This window comes from Syngnathus acus, chromosome 11 (genome assembly GCF_901709675.1).
Source record: "Syngnathus acus chromosome 11, fSynAcu1.2, whole genome shotgun sequence".
Taxonomy (NCBI): domain Eukaryota; kingdom Metazoa; phylum Chordata; class Actinopteri; order Syngnathiformes; family Syngnathidae; genus Syngnathus; species Syngnathus acus.
Window position 1 is genome coordinate 1137279 of NC_051096.1, and position 13472 is coordinate 1150750.

General features: G+C 43.3%; 1 long non-coding RNA gene across 1 annotated transcript in view; it reads right to left on the minus strand.

Moving 5' to 3' along the window:
- Window positions 1-9973, minus strand: part of LOC119130476 — a 58332-nt gene extending 48359 nt beyond the window's left edge. The window contains exon 1 of the long non-coding RNA XR_005099436.1: window positions 9625-9973. This is a non-coding gene — a long non-coding RNA (uncharacterized LOC119130476). The remainder of the gene's footprint in view (window positions 1-9624) is intronic.
- Window positions 9974-13472: the final 3499 nt, after the last annotated feature.

Below are 13472 nucleotides of genomic sequence, written 5' to 3' on the forward strand. Positions count from 1 at the left end.
AACGTGATAAATGGATCGCGGATATTCGTCGTGAACGATGGAAACCTACGATTTACACAAGGATATGCAATGAGGACTTCATATCAGGTATGTAAACAAACCATTCACCCCTGATTTGTTTCACAAAATGTGAAATAATACAATATGGGATGATACAAATATGATTGTTGAAAATGCTGGGTGCATTTTTAGAAAGGCAGCAAGAGCAGCAAGGCAGGGAATGGGATGATTTCTTCAGTTCACCCCCCCGTTTTTATTTTGTGTTTATTTTTTCATGATGCTTCATCTGATTGGCTTGAAAACGTTATCAATGTAAATATTGAATTATATTTATTGGTTAAGTTTTCAAGCCAATCAGATGTGGCATCATGCAAAAATAAACAAATAATAAAAATGGTAGCAACTTGAACAGACAGGTACAGTATCTGAATGATTTCACTCTATTCAGTTTTTTAATATGTCAAGTTATGAAATGCCATTACAAAACAAATCGACGAGGTAATTATAAATATCTGGATATGAGAGTTCAGGCAGGTCGGCTGTTGCAAAATGCTCGGGCGATTTTAGCATGCTTCTCGGTAAAAGGTACGGATCCGTTGTGCCAACAAGGTTCAACTTCTCTCTGTAACGTTTCTTGGATTCTTCATCCAAATGCCCAACTTCGTTGGATAGCAAATCAGCCATAATTCGGATGAAATCGGTGAAAATGTAGCGCAGAAATCAAACAATCTATACAAACACGTAGGAACGAGCTGACGAGTTGACCGCCAAGATGGCGGCATAACACAAAATCACGTGATAAAACCACGTGACTGCAAAGCCTCTATAGAATAACCTAAAATAGACGTCTCTTGTAGGTCTACACATAGACCTACAATAGACGACAAAATTAAATGCATCAAATATGAAATGTTAAACCCAAAACCAATCTGAAATTTGAATTGAATTAGATTGAATTAATTTGTTTCAAACAGGCAAACCGCACATAACCAATCAAATGAAGACAAATACACTCAAAAGCACAAGCAAGGTGAAAGTCATTCAAACTATGACTCTGTAGTACAGAGTCTGTACAAACAACAGATACAAACTGAAAAAAATCCACTGCACAAAATAGGCAGAGCTTACCTGTTTGAAAAGGAATGGGAAGTTATTTAATAATTATTAACTATTATTTAATTTTGTCATCTATTTTAGCTAAAATAGATGACAAAATTAAATCCATCAAATACAATCATATTAAACCCAAAACAAACATGTTTTAAACAACCATTGAACCGTGTAAAGCAGTGGTTCCCAAACTTTTGCAGGCTGGCGCCCCCTTTGGCTCCCCAGTGAATTCCTAGCGCCCCCCCCCCCCAAGGCACATATGGAAACAAACACCTCTTTCTTGATATTTGGTTTGCTGCAATTTGAAAAGAGAAAGGTTAAACACAAATGTGTATTTCACAAATAAAACCCAATTTAGTATTTAGTAAACCAATTTATTTTGACACCCGAAGTGATTTAAGGTTTGTCTTTTATTGCAGGATGCTTGGTCTCCATGTGTTGAAGCAGTTTTGAATGCTTCACTGCCTGGTTAGTTAGCCTGTCGCCACATATTAGCTTTGCGGGCTCGACTGGGGAAACATGTCACGTGACCGGGACGAGTGTCTTGACCTGAATTAATTGATCGTCGATAAAAAAAATTCTGTGCGGCTTGGCGGCCCGGTACCAAGTGACCCACGGACCGGTACCGGTCCGCGGCCCGGTGGTTGGGGACCACTGCCCTAACCAGCTCAACACAACACAACACGGCGCGTTCTGGCGAGTCCCCAATTTCATGTTGACTTGAACTCAAGATGATGTTGACCGCCAGAATGCGGTTTTTATTATAAGATAAAAATCTGAACATTACAAGCTTGAAATTACAAACCTGAGCTTTTGCTTTTGTAGTCTATGCTGTCGGATCTGACTGGGCCAGAGCGGCGTGTTGTGTACAAATCGACTGCCGCCCCCCAACCGCCCCTTTCTTCCTCACCGCCCCCCCAGATCTTTCCACCGCCCCCAGGGGGGCGGTACCGCCCACTTTGGGAACCACTGGTGTAAAGTGTCATTGGGGCTAATATACGACAAAATTAAATCCATCAAATATAAAATATTAAACCCAAAACTTTTCTGTAAGTCGTATAAATAATGCACAGAAGTTGTGATGTTTATTTTTAAAAAAAACAAGTGTGGTTATTTCTGTAATCTGATATTAGGGCTATGGAGTATCCTAAAATAGACGACAAATTTAAAATATAAAACTCTGAATCAGCTGTAAGTTGTATAAATAATGTACAGAATTTTAAACAACTCTTATTAATTTTAACCATACGATTGTCTGACCATGTGGGGGATTGAATTAAATACATTAGAATCGCCCAAAAAATAGCTCAAGTGGAGCAAAATAAAATAATTATTTTATTATTATTAGTTATTTAATTTATTATTTATTATTTTGTATTTTAATGTATTTTATTTTACTTAAGTAAAATAACTTGCACGCATGTTTTACCTCCCCCCACTAGTGATAAAAGTAATCGCTTTTATTTCTGATAACGGTTCGTCTGGTAATAATTTTAAAATCCAGGAAGGAAGATGCGCTGAGAGGGTCCGTTCTTCAAGTTGTGAAAGAAAAAGAACAAACCAACTTACTTTTCTGTAAAACAAAGAAGGGCTGCATTTAGGTACGTAATAATTTTGAAAAGAGCATGCTCTGTATGTTTCAAGAATGTTTTTGCGAGTGGTTTGTTTGTTTGTTTGTTTGTGTTTGTTGGGGGTGGTTTGGTAAAGTTAACATCCTTTACTTTTTAAACGTGGTTAAAACATATTCATCTTACGTTTTTAATGTAAGGCATTTTATGTTGTGTTGTGAATTTTTATTCTGGTATCATGCAAGGTACGTGTATCTCACTAGTAAGCCTAAGTGTGACCGGGTCATGTTCGGGTCAGGTTCGTGTGGGATTGTTTGGGGCTTGGTCCAGGAATGTAGGCTCATTGGCACCAGACACATCTGGTTTCCATTAACAACTGCTAAGATATGCACCGTGTAGAGTTAGGGAGGCTGACTAGGGGGTCATAGATCACCCAACAGCCCCCTGTGCGCGCACCCGAGTGAAAGGAAGCGCGGGGGTATAAGTTTTACGGCGAGAGTAGTCAAAGGGACTCGACATCTTGGCTAGGGCGCGAGACACTTCTCTCTGACATCGGTTGAATAAAATCTTTCCCCAATCAGCCGTGTGTGACTGAAGTTTTCCTTCCCCAAGCCAGCCACTTTTTCACCGTTTTGTTTGGAAGACCAGCTGACCATCGAAGAGGATTCACCACAGTTGCTTGAAATGTAGACCCATATAAACTACTTTTGCTAGTAGGTGGAGTGAGCGTGTTTTTCCGGGGTGGGGTGGGTGGAGGTTATTCGCAGGGTACAAAAAAGTTACATAACCAATCACTCCGAATGAGCTTTGGGATGATGGCATGGCAAAGATGTAATTTTCCCTTTTTTACCCATGGATTTGTGATTCCAGATTTAGCTCAAGGAGTGGCACGTGAAAAAGTAGGTGTTTATCTTCTGATGACATTAAAATGTGCACCTAACTTTGTTTTGTGCTCAACAGGCCTTGAAACTCTAAGGTAAATCACTTCAAAAGTTAAAATTGTGTTGTGTCATGTTATTAACAGTGGTTAATGGGTGAATTGTCAAATCAGACATCTTCTTTTTCCCTTTCCCCTTTTCAGACTCCAAGCCTGGAGATAAGAGGAGCATCTGTATTAAAAACTGACCGGACTCCACAAGGTACAGATTGATTTTTGATTTATTCTTGATTGTAGAAATACCGTTGTTTTCCATGTATAATGCGCAAAATTTAACTAATTTATTGTCCTAAAATCCGGGGTGCGCATTATACATGGGTACAATTTTTATTATTATTATTATTTTTTTAAATTCTTTTTTTTTTTTTTGAAGAAGAAGAAAATCATGGTACAACAATTTTTGAAGAAAATCTTGTCACGGATGGAGTGTGGAAAGGAAGAGGGCGACCAAGGGCAGCTTGAACCAGGGTTCATTGGAGGAACTCAAAACACAGACTTGGTAAACTAACTTAACTCTCTAACAAAACCAACAACAGGACTGACCGACAAAGATGTGGAACAAAAAGACAGGGGGACATTACCAAAGACAGGAACAGAAACCTGTGTTATTGTCAAATATTGTTTGTTTTTTAATCTCCATCGCGGACTGGACGTCATACGGAGGCAGTATCACTGCGCATGCGCACTATGGATCCGATGCGAATAGTCCTCTTCTCTTCTTGACTGACAATGAATGTGATAGTTTAATACATACAATCAGCAAATAACAAAATACGTATTACAGGTAATATTTTATTTTACAACACTTTGCCTTGTTCCTTTCGTCTCTGCTGTTCACTTCAAACACGCTCCATACGAACGCAATGCTCTCGTATCAGACGCTTGCTCGATCACCTGCTCGTTTGCTGTCACAATGTACCCTACACAAATCCGAAGCATTTGTTGCGGCTCCGAGTCACGACGAGGGGCAAGTTTTGGTTTCCAAGGGTGTTTTTATTCCTCTTCAACTTCTCTCCCATACAGAGCCGCCTTTTTCACATGTCCGCACGTCACTTTCCTCTCTTTTCATTTTAACCTAACTGATCGCGGTGGTGCCTTTATGGGCAGTCGGAGAAATCAACGCCAACAAAAAAAATACATCCAGCCTAGTTAAGACCATACCAAAGACTATAAAAATGGGACCCATTGCCTCCCTGCTTGGCACTCAGCATTAAGGGTTGGAATTGGGGGGTTAGATCACCAAATGATTCCCGAGCGCGGCGCCGCTGCTGCTCACTGCTCCCCTCTCCCCCAGGGGATGGATCAAAATCACACGGGGATGGGTCAAATGCAGAGGACAAATTTCACCACACCCAGATGCGTGTGTGACGATCATTGGGACTTTAAAAAAAAAAAAAAAAAAAAAGTCAAAATTTGGGTGCGTATTATACATGGGTACAGGCTTTTTTCCAGCATTGACATGCCATTTTTAGGGTGCGTATTATACATGGGGGCGCATTATACATGGAAAAAAAACGGTAATCACAACTGCCTTGCGTTATCTTTGGAAATGTATCTGTTATTGGTGATTTGAATGTACTTATGTATGCTTAGCTACTGTTGCGCATATGCAAAAAGTGTATGTTGTAATTGCAATCTTCAATATGGAACTTGCATTTATGACACGTCATTCATTGCCTTGACTTTCACACTCCGGAAACCATGGCGGTGTAAGGGATCAGACAGTACAGCCAAGTGCGTAGCGACAGAGACTTTATTGTGGGAGGGGGAAGACGGGAACAGCTGGTGCTGGAGCGGCGATCTGGCTGGGGTGGACAAGCAATTCTGTGGGATTTCCGAATTGTTAAATGTCAGGTCTAAGTACCATCAGACATTAAACCACACGCTGGAAGGAATTCCAGCTTTTTTTATTCCAAGATGGCGGCGCCCCAGTTGGCCGCGGCCGCTACGGGTCTCAACAACCGACGAGTATTTTCACAAAATATGTCGCCTAGGACACTACAAACAACACAAAGTTTAGTTTATCCATCCAGTAGATTAGTGTATGATCGCCAGCGCCTGCTGGAGGTACGGTCATCAAGTGTTTTCGGACTCGTAGCCACAACTACCCTAGTCTGTTTACGTAGCCTCGGAGTGCTTAGGGCGCTAGCCCCAGAAGCTCACGATGCAGCGGGCTCGCCGGGCAGCACACGCCGGAGGAGGAGTAAGCGTAGGCGGTGTGACCGGCGGCGAAAGCGCGGCTGTCGAGGTGGGCTAACGGCTAAGCTTAAAGCTAACCCCTACAAACCGCCGCTTCCATCCATCTTCCTCTCCAACGTCCGCTCACTGGATAATAGAATGGACCATCTACAACTGGAACTCTCTTCAAAGAGGGAGGCTAGAAACTGCTGCGCTCTCATCCTGACGGAGACGTGGCTGAACTCATCAATACCGGACAACGCCGTTAGCCTGGAGGGGCTCGCTACATTCCGCGCCGACAGAAACAGCGAGCTAAGCGGTAAATCCCGAGGAGGTGGGCTGTGTGTCTACATCAACAACAACTGGTGCAAAAATGCTAGATCTGTCGCCAGCTTCTGCTCTTCGGACATCGAGCTTTTGACTGTTAACTGCAGACCCTTCTACCTGCCCAGAGAGTTTACTGTTGTTAGCATCACGGCTGTGTATGTGCCTCCTAGCGCTAATACTAAAGAGGCCATGAGTGTTCTCTATCGGACAATCAGTGAGCTGCAGTCCACGCACACAGAGGGTGTTTTCATCATTGCTGGGGACTTCAACCAGGCAAACATGAAGACTATTCTCACTCATTTTTACCAACACGTGGATTTTCCAACTCGGGGAGAGAACACTCTGGACTTGGTTTACACCAATATAAAGGATGCATTCAGAGCAGCCCCCCGCCCCCACCTCGGCTCTTCAGACCACCTATCTGTTATGCTAATCCCTGCATACAGGCCCCTGCTGATCAGAGCAAAACCCACAGTGAAGCAGGTGAGGGTGTGGTCTGAGGGGGCCATGGAGGCACTCCAGGACTGCTTTGAGTGCTCTGACTGGGACATGTTCAAATCAGCAGCAACATATGACAATCAGATCGACATTGATGAGTACGCCATGACTGTGTCAGCCTACATCAACAAATGCTCCGAGGACGTCAGGACCACTAAGAGCATCATCACCCGAGCCAACCAACGACCCTGGATGACTGAGGAGGTACATCATACGCTACGAGCACGGAACTCAGCCTTCAAGTCTGGCGACAAGGAGGCACTGAGGACAGCGAGAGCCAACTTGAACCGTGCCATCAGGCTAGCGAAGCGAAGCCACAGTCGAAAAATTCAGGATTTTTTCCACGACGCCAATAACACCAGGAGTATGTGGCAAGGCATACGGGCGATCACGGACTACAACTTACCCTCCCCCCCGGTGGGTGAGGTTGATGCTGACTTCCTAAATGGTCTAAATAACTTCTTTGGGCGTTTTGAGGCACTAAACAGCACTCCTGCAGTTAAAACTGTTCCCCACCAGGAAGAGGAGGCCCTCTGCCTTGACTCAGCTGACGTGTGGAAGACTCTGAGAAGAGTCAACCCACGTAAGGCCCCAGGCCCCGACAACATACCTGGGCGGGTGTTCAAGGAATGTGCAGGCCAGCTGGCTGGTGTCATCACAGACATTTTTAACATCTCGCTGGACCAAGCCAAAGTGCCAGTATGCTTCAAGGCTGCCTCCATCATTCCGGTGCCGAAGAAAACCTCAAATCACCTCATTGAATGACTACAGACCTGTGGCACTGACTCCCATCATGATGAAGTGCTTCGAAAGGCTGCTCAAAGAACACATAGTCTCCAGACTCCCCCCAACATTCGATCCGTTCCAGTTTGCCTACCGGCAGAACCGCTCTACTGAGGATGCCATCTCCTCCGTTCTTCACCTGAGCCTGGCTCACCTGGAGGAGAGAAACACCCACGTGCGGTTGCTGTTCCTGGACTTCAGCTCAGCGTTTAACACCATCATTCCACAACATCTGGTGGAAAAACTGGAACACCTGGGCTTCAGCACCCCCCTTCGAAACTGGCTGCTAGACTTCCTCACCAACAGACCTCAGTCAGTCCGGGTCGGACAGAACACCTCAGATGTCATCACCCTCAGCACAGGCTCCCCTCAGGGCTGCGTCCTGAGCCCCCTGCTGTTCACCCTGATGACACACGACTGCGCCCCCAGGTTCACCACCAATCACATCGTGAAGTTTGCAGACGACACAACGGTGGTGGGCCTCATCAGGGACAACAACGACCTGGACTACAGAGAGGAGGTGGAGCAGTTGGTGGGCTGGTGCAGAGAAAATAGCCTGATCCTGAATGTGGAGAAGACGAAGGAGATCATCGTCGACTTCAGGAAGAACCAGCCTCACCACGCTCCACTGATCATCAACAGCTCAGCTGTGGAGGTGGTCAGCAGCACTAAATTCCTGGGAGTCCACATCACAGACGACCTCACCTGGACTGTGAACACCACAACACTGGTCAAGAGGGCACAGAAGCGCTTGTACTTCCTGCGGAGGATGAGGAGAGCCCACCTGCCGCCACCCATCATGAGGACGTTCTACCGAAGCACCATAGAGAGCATTCTGACAAGCTGTCTCTCGGTGTGGTGTGGAGGTTGCAGCGCCTCCGATTGGAAGAACCTGAGGAGAGTGGTGAGGACAGCAGAGAGGATCATCGGGGCTCCTCTTCCCTCCATTCAGGACTTGTCATCCCAGCGCTGCGTGTCCCGAGCCCGTAATATTATCAGTGACCCATCACACCCCCACCATGGACTGTTCTCCCTGCTGCCCTCTGGGAAGAGGTTTCGCAGCATCCGCTGCAGGTCCACCAGGTTCTGCAATAGTTTTTTCCCTGCTGTCGTCAGACTGTTGAACATTCAAACGTAGCATTCCTCTGCACACTTGTAAATACTGCTTTTGTCTCCTGCACTGTTTACATACTTTATCACTGCTGCACTTTGTACTTTATAATTATCTTATTTCATATTTTTATATAGAATGTCACTTTTTAACCAGCCGAAATACCACTACATTGTTGAAAGCCGTATGCAACGAAATTTCGTTTTGTGTACACCTAGTGTTGACAAAATGACAATAAAGTTTGTCTAAGTCTAAGTCTAAGAGGAGAAGACAACCAGAACAGGTTTACTCGCGAGGAGAACGATAGAGGAAGGAAACTCAGTTACAATCTCCATCAATTCTGAGTCCTTACTTCACGTGCTCCTCTTTTTAATGTTTTGGTTGCCGTGGTTACAGAGGCGTTGCTACACTAAAGGGAGGGGAGATTGTGTCTGTAGCAACGCTGATTAGCTAAGGAATGTAGTGTGGTGTGAATTAGCACTTCATTGTCGGCCCGTGACCCCCGCAGAATTTGTCCTCTTTCCTCAACCAGCTGTTCTTCTCCCATGGTTGGCTGACTCGTCCTCGAGTGTGATCAGATAACTTGAATTGCCGCTTTCCTGTGGAACAATGCAACTAAACCTTTGCCAACTTTATCTACTTGGTAAATTAACACACAATAATAATGAGTAACTTGTCCTAAACACTCAACAAACATTAAGTAAATGTGAGGTAACTGGTTTGCAGTTCCTTAAACAAACATTGAGTAAATATGGGATAACTTGTATGCAACTACTTCAAACTGTATATAACACTTAACAAAGAAAAACAGTTCTGATCAACAACAATCTATGAACCAAACCTACAGTTAACTAAAAGGAAGGAAGTTTCTTTGAACCAAATAAGAACATTTCGCCTATGCAAATAAGCTCTGCTCATTGTTAGTGAAGGCCTCTTACAGGAACAAAAACACACACACAACATAAGGACAGGAAGGATACATATGGCTGACAGGGATCAAAAGACATCCCTGTCACTAAAGAGGAAGAATCTAGATAAAAGGAAAGTCATAAACTCGTAAAGACAAGGCCTCCAGGTCTGGCAGGCCAAGGCTTCACTTAAATTATTCCAACATTTCCCTCCTGTTTATCACATATTTGCTAAATTTTTACATCACCAAAAACAACCACTTTTCTCGATTTTCAGTTGTCGGATCACAAGTATGAGCACAAATAAGTTTACACTAAAAAGGATAAATGTTGCGACATTATCATTCGGAAACACACAGATCTGGGAAAAAGTCTGTAAACTCAAGTGCAAAAATTGCATCATCATCATCGTTATCATCAACATGCTGGCGTTCAGACATTAGGCATACCCGGGCCATCTTGTCTTCCATGGGCGATATCGCCGTAGTGGTGAGACAATTAAACAGAGCACGCAGACATGCAATACAACAACATCCACACAAGGTGAGTATAGCAGTAATTGAGGACACAAGGGCTTTATACTTCCCAAAAGCAGTCATCCACTTGTAGTGCTCTTTCATCCTCATGTTGAGGGATTGCAAGCTTGCAATCGCCTTCGTCAGGCTCCCATCAGGGGCGGTGTCGTTCTGGATGAAGGTGCAGCATTGTTCTCTGAACATTGCGCAGACCCTTCCTTTCTCAGACAACAATATAACAAGAGCATTGCGGTTCTGTATTGACATTAGGGAAGGCGTGGCTAGCTGTTCGTGCACTGCCTCAAGTCCCGCTTGAGTCAGTTTGCCCAATTTCTGCATGTTGCAATGGATGTAATTTATCCTGTCAACGTTCTTGTTCATTGTACACCAGCAGCAAATGGAGGACTCCCATCCCGCTGCAATTTGGTCAATTAATTCTTATTAATCAGGAACTCCTCTGGGGACTCTAATTGCATCAATTTCAGTCAGATCATCGTCGCCTCTCAAATTTAAAGACGTTTTGGTTTTTTCCAGCTTTTTCCCAGATCTTGTCATGTCGATACATATACAATTTTGGTTGATTACATTCTCTAAAAGCAATGGTTTCTTTTCTCTCTTTTTTTTTTTCAACGGATATTATATAGAACACTCTGTCGCACATTTCACAATCAGTAGACGTGACAGATTTCACACAATCTTTTGTCAATGGCAACGGTACAACATAAAGTCATCACAAAACTGCTTTGTGACGTTTTCACCGATTCACGACCACGGTCCATTGGGCGCCGTTGAACTGGACTGCCCTTACACCTGTCTATGGACCCCGTGGAGGCTATTTTGTGTGTTTTGGGGTGTTCTCTTGTATTGAGGGGTGCTGGTTGGCCGCTGTTACTTTTTTTCCTTTGTCTTTTAGCTTTGATTTGCTTTGATGGCTTTTATCTTGAGCACTTTCTGACTTTCTTTGTGGCGCCGTTGTGTGGCAGCCTTGTGAGAGCCTATTGAGTTGCGCTCATGCCATCTGTGTCTTTGTATACCCTCTCTGTGGTATGGGTACTGCTGGGGCCTGAATTTCCCCACCCCTGGGGATCAATAAATATTCATTCATTCATTCATTCATTCATTCATTCATTCATTCATTCATTCATTCATTCATTCGTTCGTTCATTCATTCATGTTAAAGAATCGGTCGTAAACCCATACATATGACATTCATTATTTTTTCTGTCTTTGCAGCTTGTTTTGCCATTAGCAATCAATTGTTTCTTTTACCAGTTACTCTTATAGTCACCTGAAACAAACTATCCACATTCATTTTAGAGATATTAATTCCATTCTTTAACATCTACAGCGGTTGTTGACAAAGTATTATTTCTTTACATAACGTTTTTGCCACTGTTAAGGCATTCAGTGTTTATTTTGAAGCCAATTCAATCCATTTTGAGAATGCATCTATTATGACCAGGCATTATAACCCTGTGGATTGTGTTTAGCACATGGTAAACAAGCTCTACAATTTTTTTTTTTTATAAATGTTTTGAATATGAATCAAATCCATATGTTCTATAAAGCTGACTGACCTGCCCCACTATCCCTCCTCTTGAGCCATGTGACACACACCATGGCTTAATATTGCTGCCCATTTGTATAGGTTTTTTTGTAGGATAGGTCAGTCTTTTGGTCATTTATAGATGTCATTCTCTACTCTTGCCGCTCTTTTCGTCCATAATTGAATTTCAGTCTATGGACTTTGTCGCTGCACATCTTTAAAAACGTTTCAGTAATTTAATCTGCTTCTTGTGTGTATAACATTTGAAGCGTCTTTTGCACTACAGCTATGCGGTTCCGTCTGCAAGCTTGTTACCTCTCTTGTGTGTGTGCCCTGCACACGTGCATATAGCTATTTTCCGTGGCAATTGGACTGCTTCCACAACTAGCTTAGTTGTAGTTTCTTTAGTTACTTTTCAATAATTTTCTCATCGTTTATCACAAGAATCTTAGGAATTTGAATAAAAATCAAAATGTATGTTTTATTTTACTTAATTGTATGATTTAGAGCAGTGGTTCCCAAAGTGGGCGGTACCGCCCCCCTGGGGGCGGTGGAAAGATCTGGGGGGGCGGTGAGGAAGAAAGGGGCGGTAGGGGGGCGGCAGTCGATTTGTACGCAACACGCCGCTCTGGCCCAGTCAGATCCGACAGCATAGACTACAAAAGCAAAAGCTCAGGTTTGTAATTTCAAGCTTGTAATGTTCAGAATTTTATCTTATAATAAAAACCGCATTCTGGCGGTCAACATCATCTTGAGTTCAAGTCAACATGAAATTGGGGACTCGCCAGAACGCGCCGTGTTGTGTTGTGTTGAGCTGGTTAGGGCAGTGGTCCCCAACCACCGGGCCGCGGACCGGTACCGGTCCGTGGGTCACTTGGTACCGGGCCGCCAAGCCGCACAGAATTTTTTTTTTTATCGACGATCAATTAATTCCGGTCAAGACACTCGTCCCGGTCACGTGACATGTTTCCCCAGTCGAGCCCGCAAAGCTAATATGTGGCGACAGGCTAACTAACCAGGCAGTGAAGCATTCAAAACTGCTTCAACACATGGAGACCAAGCATCCTGCAATAAAAGACAAACCTTAAATCACTTCGGGTGTCATTGTCTCCGATTACGTCTAGATGGGACCGGCTCGTTTCTGAGAAACAAACTCAGTGCTCCCACTAATTCAACGTAATGGTAATGATATTATAAATGTATTATTTATTTATTTATATAAATGTATTATTTATTTATATAAATGCCGGTCCTTGGGGGGGGGGGGCGCTAGGAATTCACTGGGGAGCCAAAGGGGGCGCCAGCCTGCAAAAGTTTGGGAACCACTGATTTAGAGAATCCATATGTAGTAAAGTGTTGTATTACTACATATGATTTCATCATCATTTAATTTGACACACCTTTCAAAATGCTTCTCAGTGTCCCAGTGCACACATGTTTTGCGTGTGTAACTGGTTGTCTCAACCCGTGTTCCTCATCCTAATTTTTCCTTCCTCAAGGTGTCAAACCAATCCCCTAATTGGAAAAGATAAAAACCAACAAAATAACCGCCAGTAAATTAATATAATAGTTAATTTTTGTTTCTTAACTTCAACTCAATCGCTCTCTTATTCTCAAATGTAAAAACTTGTATAGTCTTGACACAACCAATCGACTATTCCCTTTTTAATTTAGCTTCGAAATGTCGTTATTTCATAATTTCTCTTCATCCAATTCCAGAAAGCAAGTTCTTTCCATTTCTCAAATTTTGTTTCATCAAGGCTAGGCATTAATGCAGTGTGGACCAGTTTCTGCCCATAAACAAATTGCTTGCTTTTTTTTTCACTTCCTATTTTTACAAAATCGTTTTTGTTTTGCGGTGCAAATCAGATAGACTACAGTCTAATAAATTCTTTAGTGCACCTATATTAGCCAATTTCATCCTTTTAACACATAACACTTACAGCACACAGACAACACAAAAACAGCAGAGACACAGCTCACAAACAATA